Source organism: Pleurodeles waltl, unplaced genomic scaffold, assembly GCF_031143425.1.
Source record: "Pleurodeles waltl isolate 20211129_DDA unplaced genomic scaffold, aPleWal1.hap1.20221129 scaffold_236, whole genome shotgun sequence".
Lineage (NCBI taxonomy): Eukaryota > Metazoa > Chordata > Amphibia > Caudata > Salamandridae > Pleurodeles > Pleurodeles waltl.
Genome location: NW_027149942.1, coordinates 177,451 through 192,289, shown reverse-complemented (window position 1 = coordinate 192,289; position 14,839 = coordinate 177,451). Strand labels below are relative to the sequence as shown.

The 14,839-nt window shown below is 44.3% G+C and overlaps 4 non-coding genes across 4 annotated transcripts; all 4 read right to left on the bottom strand.

Annotated features, from left to right (window-relative positions):
* Positions 1-2,196: 2,196 nt before the first annotated feature.
* Positions 2,197-2,268, bottom strand: TRNAD-GUC (transfer RNA aspartic acid (anticodon GUC)). The gene has a single exon. It is a non-coding gene; the product is annotated as a tRNA-Asp (tRNA).
* Positions 2,269-2,631: 363 nt separating this feature from the next.
* On the bottom strand, positions 2,632-2,717 carry TRNAY-GUA (transfer RNA tyrosine (anticodon GUA)). Its single transcript is given in 2 exon segments — positions 2,632-2,667; positions 2,681-2,717. It is a non-coding gene; the product is annotated as a tRNA-Tyr (tRNA).
* A 6,608-nt stretch (positions 2,718-9,325) lies between these two features.
* On the bottom strand, positions 9,326-9,397 carry TRNAD-GUC (transfer RNA aspartic acid (anticodon GUC)). Its single transcript has one exon. It is a non-coding gene; the product is annotated as a tRNA-Asp (tRNA).
* Positions 9,398-9,760: 363 nt separating this feature from the next.
* On the bottom strand, positions 9,761-9,846 carry TRNAY-GUA (transfer RNA tyrosine (anticodon GUA)). Its single transcript is given in 2 exon segments — positions 9,761-9,796; positions 9,810-9,846. It is a non-coding gene; the product is annotated as a tRNA-Tyr (tRNA).
* Between the last annotated feature and the right edge of the window lie 4,993 nt (positions 9,847-14,839).

Sequence of the window (14,839 nt, the reverse complement as noted above, 5' to 3'; positions counted from 1 at the left end):
AGTAGATGGAAGTCTCTTGGTGGTTGTGGAAAGAGAAGCAACTGGTCAAGTAGGTGGGGCCTACGTTGTGTTGTGCCTTGAATGTGTATGTAAGGTGTTTGAAATTAGTTCATTTCTGTTTCGGGAGACAGTGGAGCTCTCTGAGGTATGGTGAGATGTGAATTCAGAGCGGGAGGTTGAGGATGAGTCTGGGTGCCAAATTCCAGGTAGTTTTCTAGTGAGTTATCTGATGTTTCAAGCATAGAGAGCATCCCCGTGGCCCAACTTGCTGCTAACTTGGTCATGAGTGGCAGTTTTCTAGTGTTGCTGGCTGTGGATTCTAATGATGAGTATTGTCTGCTTTCAAGCCCTGCAGGAGGGTTGCCACTTTTTCAGAGAAGAATTCTAAATATTTCTGTCTAGACTCAGGTTACGGAAGGTCCGGGAGATTGTATTTAAATAGTAGTTTGTGGAAAGTTGCACTCCACTCTTTCGGACCTTCATACAAGGAGTAAAACTTTCCTCTTAGCAGTGAACTTACAGCCTGTGATAGTATTCTCTCAGTTCTGAGACTCACACTGAGTAGGGCTTTGAGAAACTTGTTCCAATAAAGAAAATAAAGACGGACTGAAGGGGGCTCAGAAAGAAATGAGGGGTGAAGAAAGAAAGAAGCTGGAATGTGGAGGGAAATAGATTGATGTTGTTAAAGTAATGTTTTATTTTACCAAGTTTGAGAGGGTTTAAAGTTTGACTACTCAGCACTGAAGGTAATGGATATCAAACAAAAAGTCACTGTGGAAACCTGGGATCTTTAGAGCTTCAGTCTAACGTCCTAGCCAAGAGCCCATGGAGGGGCTCTGTTGTTTTGGAGAGCTCACAGGTATCTTTACAGGTGTCCAGGTCTCTCATCACCTCCCCCCTTAGTCTGAAAGAAGCCTCGCCGGGGGTCGCTGCTCTCTTTACAGCAGTGTGGACCAGACATCACCACACAGGCTTAAACCTACGCTTTCGCCGACTGACCAAGATATACAAAAAGCCAGAATAAAACACCAGACATGGAAGACACACTGCATTCATGGAGACCACGAAGAAAGAGATACTGCACATTAAATAGATTTACATTAAATAGATGGAGAATACTTGACGGAGACACAAACTATTAAAACAAGCATTTGCAATGCAACGGGTCTCGCGTTTGCTCATGTTACAGCTGATCGCGTTGTAAACTCCTAACCCGACTTTTCACCTATCGGGCAAAAGTGCATTTATGTACATAACCCGAAAAAGTGAAGTTAATTATGTAAAGTGCTCGACTTCTGCCAAGCGAGATCGCGCTCGTGAATGAGAGAAAAAGAAGTCCATGAGCCCGATGGAAAACAGCGAGCCTCGCATGTTTTCTGTACTTGGTCGCTGCGCTGGAGGAGGGCGAGCCACCGGAAAAGGCATGACCTATGCGTGCCTTCGACTAATGAAAGCAAGCGGATTTTATTAGGCAAGCCCACGTACCAATAAAAAACACTGACGTGACGTTGACAGGGCTCCGAGCCCTTTTCTAAACACTAAAGCGTCTCGCTGCGATACGCATGCGCGAGCGCATGCAACGCAGGCTCGACCCTAAAAACATGAATAACCAATACACTACCCGGAAGCCTACGTTTCTTCGTTACTACAACTTGCATTCACTCCAATTTCAGAAAAGTACGTTCGTTATTAAAAAAGATACAGTTTGGTTCTAATTGTTTGTATAGATGATATATAGTTTTAGTTGAAAATCAGAGGCGCAACTAGAAAAAGTAATAGTGATGAAGCTTATAATACATTTGAAATTAACCATGACGCGATTACGTGGAATTGATAATCAAGCAAAACAGCCAGTACCAATTGTTCACCACATAGTACTTTGTTTTTCTGTAAATATTAAACATTCGCTGTCGACTAAGTGGTCCATAACTTAAAATCAAAATGTACAAATGTGTTCCCAAAACTTGATTCCTTCATGTTGAAAGCTTTCTCTGTTGGATTTCCAAGCCTGCCAGCTCTGCTAGAGGCGCCTCGGTGTTGGTATTTATTACAATTCTATATGCTGCCACTGATCATATTATACAGTGCACTTCATATACATTAAATCGCAATACTTCTAAAATGTCGAGATTGTAAACGAAACAAATAACAAAATGTATTTCTAAAGTGTAAACATGGTTAAGTCATAAACATAGTCTCCCCGTCGGGGAATTGAACCCCGGTCTCCCGCGTGACAGGCGGGGATACTGACCACTATACTAACGAGGAACTGATGACTCCCTGGTACCTGACCTCCTACTGATTGTTCTACCTGTCCCCCTGCTGGGGGCGCTGCACCCACAGAAATGTCAGTGTTGACCCCATCTGTGCAAGGAAAGAGCCGCTCTCTTTGTATCACTGATTTACAGCTTCCTCTGCACAGACTCCTCCTTTTCTCTCTCTGACAATCCCTGGGATCAGCGGCTGCACCTCCATCCATTTCTGCTCTGGCTAAATTCACTTCTTGGTGCCATCTGAGAAAAATGGGGGAGACAAAAACAATTGTCAAGCTCTAGCGTCGTTGCTTCAAAACATGGCGTATTTTAATTTCAGAATGTGAAAAGAAATATGAAGAGCAAATACGAAAAAAAATCCTTCGAGCCGGATTTGAACCAGCGACCTAAGGATATCAGCTTCACCACTACAGTCCTCCGCTCTACCAACTGAGCTATCGAAGGGACGGAAGCATCATGTGACTGCAGCCTTCAGGTTATGTACCTGCCAGCAGTGGGGCCCATGGTGATCATGTGTATGTGTGCTGGGCATTTAAAGACCGAGGTCACATATCAAGCTGTGTCTTCAGGATGCATGCTGTTTATTTTCAGATGCCTATCTCATTCTCCAGCATCACAAACCTACAATCAGCATCATTTCATCTACCACCGGAGTACTTTTTGGAAACTCATCGCACAATAACTACAAAGGGTGACTCTGCATTTTAATTGGCAAGGCGTGCTTTTCCTCTTCATTTGCGTACTCTGGAAAACACATGCCGCTTTAGCAATGCACATTTTCAGTGCTTTTCTAATATCTCAATATTTCAGCAGCAAGCATGGGGGAGGGCTTTCTGTTGAAGTCAGTCATACAGCCATTGTCTTTCCATCTTGATTACCTTTACTTAGAATTCAAAAAAATAAATGTGTCTTGTCGCAGACGCACAAAGTGATTTCTCAGCATTCTCAATGGTTTATTAAAAATAATGGGAACTAACTTTCTTGAGAAAAGTACAGCTCAGGAAATAAAATGGCAAAACCATCACAACAAGTATGTCGGCCAATGAACTCAGCAGGAATGCTGAAAGTTGTGTAGATTCTTAAACTTTGGAAAGCTTGGCGCTCAGTGTAAGAATGATAGGGAGTGTGCGGTGAGGATGCAGGCATGTTGCCCCCCCCTGTGATTGGTGAAGGCGTGAACAATGACAATATTAACACTTACCAGTTTTACATAAAAAACCTTGCTCTAGTGCAAGGGTGCCCAACATAAGTCCAGTAGAGTCGGATCCATGCCGGATTTGCAGGATATCCACAAGATATATATATGATTGCCAGAAATGAACAACAGTTACATATTAAGCTCGTCCGAGGTCACCTTGAAAACCTGGCATGGACGGCCCCGCCTCCCACTGCAATGGAAACCATTCTCTAACACACAGGATGGGGGGAGTGATACTGCTTCCTACCTGGCCTCGTGCAGGAAGGAAGCCAGAGACAGTGTCTGTTAAACTCACTACAAACAGTGGCAACTTGGAACGATTTCACATTTAAGGCTGCACCCAACATTGTCTGCAGCTTGCCAGGCTGTGAGCAGGCCCAGGGTTTGCACAGACTTGAACAGATCCAGCTCTGCTTAAGAGGCTCAGCACTGGTTCTGTAAAGTGTCCATCCCTGGCCAGCCACAGTGCACGTGAGGAGCTGCTCATCCGGTTCTGTGCTCTTGTGCAACAAAAGGAAAGTAAAGTGACCTGATTTCTAAAGTGTTTGCTATTTCCATATGTCACCTTCATAGCACCGTAAATAACCAGTATTCATAGCAGCCACTTTATATACCTTGTGAGGGAAAAGCGTTGAGCCCACTCGGCTCGGATTTAAGAATGTGACCTGTAAGTCATGCTCAGGTACCAGCAGGGGGCACTTTACTAGTGAGCCATCTTGGAGGCTGCCCATGACTGACTCTGCCCTAGCCCACCCGACCTTTTTGAGACAAGCATCTGTTGTGAAAACTCCTCGTCCCCCCCTGGCTCCCAGCAAAGGCCTGACAGCCATCATCTCACCCCTGGAAGCACCTAGAAACTCTGCTGCTAGGCGCTCTCGAGCACAGTGTCAGTCCCACGGCTGCCTGCGTGTCTTTGACTTCTTCAGGCATCCCTCGCGCTTCCACATAAAGTGTAGCTCGTGACACGCATCACCAGAAGGGAGATTATGGTTGGGGCATAGAAGCTAGACCCCAGGCGCTACATTACATACCCTGCACTGATGCTACAGCAATTGGGCATCGTCATTTGAACGTATTTGCCCTGGTTAGTCAGCGCAAATGTCTTTTTATTTAGCACGTTGATATGCCACAAATGTCATCACAAAACAGGATCAGTACAAGTGTAACATATGCATCCCAGAAATGCAGAAGCGTTGGTTCAACACTGCAATGTATGTAATCCCCCCCCCCCCCGGACTGAAAAATGCACTTAAGGAGCAAACACTTTTTTTTTAGCTCAAATCACTCAGCTGTGTTTTTATAAAACATTACTGGTTTCTTGACAGCAGTGTGAATGATGACCCGAATTGCAGTATGAACAGGGCCTGGCTATTGTTGGCAGCTCTTTCATGGCAGTACCACAATGGCTCCAGATGACAAACAAGCCTTGGTAAAGCTAATAGATCTTGCCTATGTGGGATCTATTGGTTTTGTGAATGTTTTTTTAGCCACATTGTACAGCAGCTCTGGCTTCAGTGCAGCATGGATGAATGTAAAAAAAAGCACTATGAAGTGATCAATGCTGGCTGTGTCATATACAGCTTTTTTCCTTTACTTTCAGCCATGTTGCAGCATGGCTAAATCACTGGCAAAACCAGTAGCTATCACATAGGCGATACCTATTGGCTTTGCCAATGCTTGTGTTCCTTGCCATTAATAACCTGACATCTGAAAAACATCAGGACTTTTACAAGGAGACGTGCACACTACAGGATACTGTCATTTCACTACTAACGCACCTCATGCTTGTCAATGGAAGGTTCCATGGTGTAATGGTTAGCACTCTGGACTTTGAGTCCAGCGATCTGAGTTTGAATCTCGGTAGAACCTGCTGTAGTTTTAATAATTTAACATTCATTTCTTTAGTTTTGTATTATTTTAAAATTTTCAGTCCCGTACTAATTACAAGCGAGCTAATATCTTTTGCACAGTTTACATCATCTATGCGTTGCTTATCTTGTTTATTTGAAATATGTTACTATATGGATGATATCAATTAAAATTGTAGCACAGAAGTATCGCTCGTCATATATATTAATAATGCAGAACAAGTTAGGTGGTCATAGATATTAATAATAATGCAGAACAAGGTAGATGGAAGTGTTAAAAGTGTTTCCGCCCAGTTTCAAACCCGCGACCTTTCACGGGGGCAGCGAACGTGATAACCACTACACTACAGAAACTCGCGGGAGCTGATGTCGCATGTACATTATACTGAGAATTATAAAGGGGTGGGGCATTGGGGGTGACGAGCAGTGAGGGGAGTGCACTGTGCACTCCCCTCAGTGCACATGTGTGTTTGGCCGGCCATCTGGGGCACACTGCTGCCGGGCTGGAGAGAGCAGGCACAGGCTCCCAGTCTGTCTGGGAGCACCGTGGCTGGGCACTCCCAGCCAATCCTAACGCTTCTCTGAGCAGCGTCAGGATTGGCCGCAGGGCAGGCTGGGAGCCTGCTGCTGACGGAGGAGCAGCGGTGCGACGGAGCAGGTAAGTTTTTAGTTTTTTAACTTTTTAATATTGTTAATATTCTCCTTGCCTCCCCACACCCCGCTCTCCACCCCACCTCTGGTAACCCCTGTGAGTCGCGACTGCCACTTAGTCAAGGAGAGTTATCTTTCCCTTAGAGTCCACTCTAGTCAAGGGGGCAAAAAGATTCTGAATCTCTGCCTAACTGAACAACACTTTAATCACCCCAGAGCCTTCCAGTAGCTGACATCACACCCAAAGAAACAATTACTAACAAGACACCATTGTGAATTATGTCCAATTCACTTTTATCCTCTTCTGAACACATCTGCTCCACCTTGGATTACATCCATGCCCAGGAATATAGTAAGGGAGCCGTTCTTGTAGCTCCTTGTTACCAAGTTTCGTCCTTGGCAACCCAACTCTCTCTTCCTTACCTATCACCTGCAGACGAAAGAAAAATAGCGCACAAACAAAGCAAGTTTCATGTTGAAATTAAACATAGGAATTGGCAGACCTTAACTCCAGCTTGAACAATGGAATGGAAGCACATTTTAGTTATGTTTTTACAAATGCAATTGTCTTAAACACAGTAAATGATGAGTGACTATAAAATATATCATTTGTTAAGATACCAAGGTATAAATGCATCTGGTTAACATTTCATAAAAGCAGTTTATATCTAACAAGTGTAATATCACTCACAAAGGCACCATAATGTTGTGGTCTTTTAATGCATCACATTTACATGGGTATAGTTTTTCACACAATATATGAAGGTAAATGCTGTCCTTCTCTTCTACCAAAGAAAGCATAAAGGCACAGCCATGTTATGCTCTGTCACACCCATTGCTGTGAAACATCTGGTGGAGCCCTGGGGGTGCATCTGTAACGTAATGGGTATTTGTAAGGCACGCAATCACCTGCAAGGGTTTCCTGGCGCTGAGCAGGCGTGTGTGTGTGTAGCCCTGTCTAAGGTAGGTTGGTTTATTAAAAACGCAGGTCTTCAACTTCTTGCAGAATTGAAGAAGAGAATAAAATGCTCTTGTGTGAAATGGGAGTCCATTCCATGCTTTAGGAGTGATGCAACAGAACACCCATCCTCCTGATCTGGTTCTCTGTATGTATGGGATGTGTGTGAGTAGGAGCCCTGAGTAGATGGAAGTCTCTTGGTGGTTGTGGAAAGAGAAGCAACTGGTCAAGTAGGTGGGGCCTACGTTGTGTTGTGCCTTGAATGTGTATGTAAGGTGTTTGAAATTAGTTCATTTCTGTTTCGGGAGACAGTGGAGCTCTCTGAGGTATGGTGAGATGTGAATTCAGAGCGGGAGGTTGAGGATGAGTCTGGGTGCCAAATTCCAGGTAGTTTTCTAGTGAGTTATCTGATGTTTCAAGCATAGAGAGCATCCCCGTGGCCCAACTTGCTGCTAACTTGGTCATGAGTGGCAGTTTTCTAGTGTTGCTGGCTGTGGATTCTAATGATGAGTATTGTCTGCTTTCAAGCCCTGCAGGAGGGTTGCCACTTTTTCAGAGAAGAATTCTAAATATTTCTGTCTAGACTCAGGTTACGGAAGGTCCGGGAGATTGTATTTAAATAGTAGTTTGTGGAAAGTTGCACTCCACTCTTTCGGACCTTCATACAAGGAGTAAAACTTTCCTCTTAGCAGTGAACTTACAGCCTGTGATAGTATTCTCTCAGTTCTGAGACTCACACTGAGTAGGGCTTTGAGAAACTTGTTCCAATAAAGAAAATAAAGACGGACTGAAGGGGGCTCAGAAAGAAATGAGGGGTGAAGAAAGAAAGAAGCTGGAATGTGGAGGGAAATAGATTGATGTTGTTAAAGTAATGTTTTATTTTACCAAGTTTGAGAGGGTTTAAAGTTTGACTACTCAGCACTGAAGGTAATGGATATCAAACAAAAAGTCACTGTGGAAACCTGGGATCTTTAGAGCTTCAGTCTAACGTCCTAGCCAAGAGCCCATGGAGGGGCTCTGTTGTTTTGGAGAGCTCACAGGTATCTTTACAGGTGTCCAGGTCTCTCATCACCTCCCCCCTTAGTCTGAAAGAAGCCTCGCCGGGGGTCGCTGCTCTCTTTACAGCAGTGTGGACCAGACATCACCACACAGGCTTAAACCTACGCTTTCGCCGACTGACCAAGATATACAAAAAGCCAGAATAAAACACCAGACATGGAAGACACACTGCATTCATGGAGACCACGAAGAAAGAGATACTGCACATTAAATAGATTTACATTAAATAGATGGAGAATACTTGACGGAGACACAAACTATTAAAACAAGCATTTGCAATGCAACGGGTCTCGCGTTTGCTCATGTTACAGCTGATCGCGTTGTAAACTCCTAACCCGACTTTTCACCTATCGGGCAAAAGTGCATTTATGTACATAACCCGAAAAAGTGAAGTTAATTATGTAAAGTGCTCGACTTCTGCCAAGCGAGATCGCGCTCGTGAATGAGAGAAAAAGAAGTCCATGAGCCCGATGGAAAACAGCGAGCCTCGCATGTTTTCTGTACTTGGTCGCTGCGCTGGAGGAGGGCGAGCCACCGGAAAAGGCATGACCTATGCGTGCCTTCGACTAATGAAAGCAAGCGGATTTTATTAGGCAAGCCCACGTACCAATAAAAAACACTGACGTGACGTTGACAGGGCTCCGAGCCCTTTTCTAAACACTAAAGCGTCTCGCTGCGATACGCATGCGCGAGCGCATGCAACGCAGGCTCGACCCTAAAAACATGAATAACCAATACACTACCCGGAAGCCTACGTTTCTTCGTTACTACAACTTGCATTCACTCCAATTTCAGAAAAGTACGTTCGTTATTAAAAAAGATACAGTTTGGTTCTAATTGTTTGTATAGATGATATATAGTTTTAGTTGAAAATCAGAGGCGCAACTAGAAAAAGTAATAGTGATGAAGCTTATAATACATTTGAAATTAACCATGACGCGATTACGTGGAATTGATAATCAAGCAAAACAGCCAGTACCAATTGTTCACCACATAGTACTTTGTTTTTCTGTAAATATTAAACATTCGCTGTCGACTAAGTGGTCCATAACTTAAAATCAAAATGTACAAATGTGTTCCCAAAACTTGATTCCTTCATGTTGAAAGCTTTCTCTGTTGGATTTCCAAGCCTGCCAGCTCTGCTAGAGGCGCCTCGGTGTTGGTATTTATTACAATTCTATATGCTGCCACTGATCATATTATACAGTGCACTTCATATACATTAAATCGCAATACTTCTAAAATGTCGAGATTGTAAACGAAACAAATAACAAAATGTATTTCTAAAGTGTAAACATGGTTAAGTCATAAACATAGTCTCCCCGTCGGGGAATTGAACCCCGGTCTCCCGCGTGACAGGCGGGGATACTGACCACTATACTAACGAGGAACTGATGACTCCCTGGTACCTGACCTCCTACTGATTGTTCTACCTGTCCCCCTGCTGGGGGCGCTGCACCCACAGAAATGTCAGTGTTGACCCCATCTGTGCAAGGAAAGAGCCGCTCTCTTTGTATCACTGATTTACAGCTTCCTCTGCACAGACTCCTCCTTTTCTCTCTCTGACAGTCACTGGGATCAGCGGCTGCACCTCCGTCCATTTCTGCTCTGGCTAAATTCACTTCTTGGTGCCATCTGAGAAAAATGGGGGAGACAAAAACAATTGTCAAGCTCTAGCGTCGTTGCTTCAAAACATGGCGTATTTTAATTTCAGAATGTGAAAAGAAATATGAAGAGCAAATACGAAAAAAAATCCTTCGAGCCGGATTTGAACCAGCGACCTAAGGATATCAGCTTCACCACTACAGTCCTCCGCTCTACCAACTGAGCTATCGAAGGGACGGAAGCATCATGTGACTGCAGCCTTCAGGTTATGTACCTGCCAGCAGTGGGGCCCATGGTGATCATGTGTATGTGTGCTGGGCATTTAAAGACCGAGGTCACATATCAAGCTGTGTCTTCAGGATGCATGCTGGTTATTTTCAGATGCCTATCTCATTCTCCAGCATCACAAACCTACAATCAGCATCATTTCATCTACCACCGGAGTACTTTTTGGAAACTCATCGCACAATAACTACAAAGGGTGACTCTGCATTTTAATTGGCAAGGCGTGCTTTTCCTCTTCATTTGCGTACTCTGGAAAACACATGCCGCTTTAGCAATGCACATTTTCAGTGCTTTTCTAATATCTCAATATTTCAGCAGCAAGCATGGGGGAGGGCTTTCTGTTGAAGTCAGTCATACAGCCATTGTCTTTCCATCTTGATTACCTTTACTTAGAATTCAAAAAAATAAATGTGTCTTGTCGCAGACGCACAAAGTGATTTCTCAGCATTCTCAATGGTTTATTAAAAATAATGGGAACTAACTTTCTTGAGAAAAGTACAGCTCAGGAAATAAAATGGCAAAACCATCACAACAAGTATGTCGGCCAATGAACTCAGCAGGAATGCTGAAAGTTGTGTAGATTCTTAAACTTTGGAAAGCTTGGCGCTCAGTGTAAGAATGATAGGGAGTGTGCGGTGAGGATGCAGGCATGTTGCCCCCCCCTGTGATTGGTGAAGGCGTGAACAATGACAATATTAACACTTACCAGTTTTACATAAAAAACCTTGCTCTAGTGCAAGGGTGCCCAACATAAGTCCAGTAGAGTCGGATCCATGCCGGATTTGCAGGATATCCACAAGATATATATATGATTGCCAGAAATGAACAACAGTTACATATTAAGCTCGTCCGAGGTCACCTTGAAAACCTGGCATGGACGGCCCCGCCTCCCACTGCAATGGAAACCATTCTCTAACACACAGGATGGGGGGAGTGATACTGCTTCCTACCTGGCCTCGTGCAGGAAGGAAGCCAGAGGCAGTGTCTGTTAAACTCACTACAAACAGTGGCAACTTGGAACGATTTCACATTTAAGGCTGCACCCAACATTGTCTGCAGCTTGCCAGGCTGTGAGCAGGCCCAGGGTTTGCACAGACTTGAACAGATCCAGCTCTGCTTAAGAGGCTCAGCACTGGTTCTGTAAAGTGTCCATCCCTGGCCAGCCACAGTGCACGTGAGGAGCTGCTCATCCGGTTCTGTGCTCTTGTGCAACAAAAGGAAAGTAAAGTGACCTGATTTCTAAAGTGTTTGCTATTTCCATATGTCACCTTCATAGCACCGTAAATAACCAGTATTCATAGCAGCCACTTTATATACCTTGTGAGGGAAAAGCGTTGAGCCCACTCGGCTCGGATTTAAGAATGTGACCTGTAAGTCATGCTCAGGTACCAGCAGGGGGCACTTTACTAGTGAGCCATCTTGGAGGCTGCCCATGACTGACTCTGCCCTAGCCCACCCCACCTTTTTGAGACAAGCATCTGTTGTGAAAACTCCTCGTCCCCCCCTGGCTCCCAGCAAAGGCCTGACAGCCATCATCTCACCCCTGGAAGCACCTAGAAACTCTGCTGCTAGGCGCTCTCGAGCACAGTGTCAGTCCCACGGCTGCCTGCGTGTCTTTGACTTCTTCAGGCATCCCTCGCGCTTCCACATAAAGTGTAGCTCGTGACACGCATCACCAGAAGGGAGATTATGGTTGGGGCATAGAAGCTAGACCCCAGGCGCTACATTACATACCCTGCACTGATGCTACAGCAATTGGGCATCGTCATTTGAACGTATTTGCCCTGGTTAGTCAGCGCAAATGTCTTTTTATTTAGCACGTTGATATGCCACAAATGTCATCACAAAACAGGATCAGTACAAGTGTAACATATGCATCCCAGAAATGCAGAAGCGTTGGTTCAACACTGCAATGTATGTAATCCCCCCCCCCCCCCGGACTGAAAAATGCACTTAAGGAGCAAACACTTTTTTTTTAGCTCAAATCACTCAGCTGTGTTTTTATAAAACATTACTGGTTTCTTGACAGCAGTGTGAATGATGACCCGAATTGCAGTATGAACAGGGCCTGGCTATTGTTGGCAGCTCTTTCATGGCAGTACCACAATGGCTCCAGATGACAAACAAGCCTTGGTAAAGCTAATAGATCTTGCCTATGTGGGATCTATTGGTTTTGTGAATGTTTTTTTAGCCACATTGTACAGCAGCTCTGGCTTCAGTGCAGCATGGATGAATGTAAAAAAAAGCACTATGAAGTGATCAATGCTGGCTGTGTCATATACAGCTTTTTTCCTTTACTTTCAGCCATGTTGCAGCATGGCTAAATCACTGGCAAAACCAGTAGCTATCACATAGGCGATACCTATTGGCTTTGCCAATGCTTGTGTTCCTTGCCATTAATAACCTGACATCTGAAAAACATCAGGACTTTTACAAGGAGACGTGCACACTACAGGATACTGTCATTTCACTACTAACGCACCTCATGCTTGTCAATGGAAGGTTCCATGGTGTAATGGTTAGCACTCTGGACTTTGAGTCCAGCGATCTGAGTTTGAATCTCGGTAGAACCTGCTGTAGTTTTAATAATTTAACATTCATTTCTTTAGTTTTGTATTATTTTAAAATTTTCAGTCCCGTACTAATTACAAGCGAGCTAATATCTTTTGCACAGTTTACATCATCTATGCGTTGCTTATCTTGTTTATTTGAAATATGTTACTATATGGATGATATCAATTAAAATTGTAGCACAGAAGTATCGCTCGTCATATATATTAATAATGCAGAACAAGTTAGGTGGTCATAGATATTAATAATAATGCAGAACAAGGTAGATGGAAGTGTTAAAAGTGTTTCCGCCCAGTTTCAAACCCGCGACCTTTCACGGGGGCAGCGAACGTGATAACCACTACACTACAGAAACTCGCGGGAGCTGATGTCGCATGTACATTATACTGAGAATTATAAAGGGGTGGGGCATTGGGGGTGACGAGCAGTGAGGGGAGTGCACTGTGCACTCCCCTCAGTGCACATGTGTGTTTGGCCGGCCATCTGGGGCACACTGCTGCCGGGCTGGAGAGAGCAGGCACAGGCTCCCAGTCTGTCTGGGAGCACCGTGGCTGGGCACTCCCAGCCAATCCTAACGCTTCTCTGAGCAGCGTCAGGATTGGCCGCAGGGCAGGCTGGGAGCCTGCTGCTGACGGAGGAGCAGCGGTGCGACGGAGCAGGTAAGTTTTTAGTTTTTTAACTTTTTAATATTGTTAATATTCTCCTTGCCTCCCCACACCCCGCTCTCCACCCCACCTCTGGTAACCCCTGTGAGTCGCGACTGCCACTTAGTCAAGGAGAGTTATCTTTCCCTTAGAGTCCACTCTAGTCAAGGGGGCAAAAAGATTCTGAATCTCTGCCTAACTGAACAACACTTTAATCACCCCAGAGCCTTCCAGTAGCTGACATCACACCCAAAGAAACAATTACTAACAAGACACCATTGTGAATTATGTCCAATTCACTTTTATCCTCTTCTGAACACATCTGCTCCACCTTGGATTACATCCATGCCCAGGAATATAGTAAGGGAGCCGTTCTTGTAGCTCCTTGTTACCAAGTTTCGTCCTTGGCAACCCAACTCTCTCTTCCTTACCTATCACCTGCAGACGAAAGAAAAATAGCGCACAAACAAAGCAAGTTTCATGTTGAAATTAAACATAGGAATTGGCAGACCTTAACTCCAGCTTGAACAATGGAATGGAAGCACATTTTAGTTATGTTTTTACAAATGCAATTGTCTTAAACACAGTAAATGATGAGTGACTATAAAATATATCATTTGTTAAGATACCAAGGTATAAATGCATCTGGTTAACATTTCATAAAAGCAGTTTATATCTAACAAGTGTAATATCACTCACAAAGGCACCATAATGTTGTGGTCTTTTAATGCATCACATTTACATGGGTATAGTTTTTCACACAATATATGAAGGTAAATGCTGTCCTTCTCTTCTACCAAAGAAAGCATAAAGGCACAGCCATGTTATGCTCTGTCACACCCATTGCTGTGAAACATCTGGTGGAGCCCTGGGGGTGCATCTGTAACGTAATGGGTATTTGTAAGGCACGCAATCACCTGCAAGGGTTTCCTGGCGCTGAGCAGGCGTGTGTGTGTGTAGCCCTGTCTAAGGTAGGTTGGTTTATTAAAAACGCAGGTCTTCAACTTCTTGCAGAATTGAAGAAGAGAATAAAATGCTCTTGTGTGAAATGGGAGTCCATTCCATGCTTTAGGAGTGATGCAACAGAACACCCATCCTCCTGATCTGGTTCTCTGTATGTATGGGATGTGTGTGAGTAGGAGCCCTGAGTAGATGGAAGTCTCTTGGTGGTTGTGGAAAGAGAAGCAACTGGTCAAGTAGGTGGGGCCTACGTTGTGTTGTGCCTTGAATGTGTATGTAAGGTGTTTGAAATTAGTTCATTTCTGTTTCGGGAGACAGTGGAGCTCTCTGAGGTATGGTGAGATGTGAATTCAGAGCGGGAGGTTGAGGATGAGTCTGGGTGCCAAATTCCAGGTAGTTTTCTAGTGAGTTATCTGATGTTTCAAGCATAGAGAGCATCCCCGTGGCCCAACTTGCTGCTAACTTGGTCATGAGTGGCAGTTTTCTAGTGTTGCTGGCTGTGGATTCTAATGATGAGTATTGTCTGCTTTCAAGCCCTGCAGGAGGGTTGCCACTTTTTCAGAGAAGAATTCTAAATATTTCTGTCTAGACTCAGGTTACGGAAGGTCCGGGAGATTGTATTTAAATAGTAGTTTGTGGAAAGTTGCACTCCACTCTTTCGGACCTTCATACAAGGAGTAAAACTTTCCTCTTAGCAGTGAACTTACAGCCTGTGATAGTATTCTCTCAGTTCTGAGACTCACACTGAGTAGGGCTTTGAGAAACTT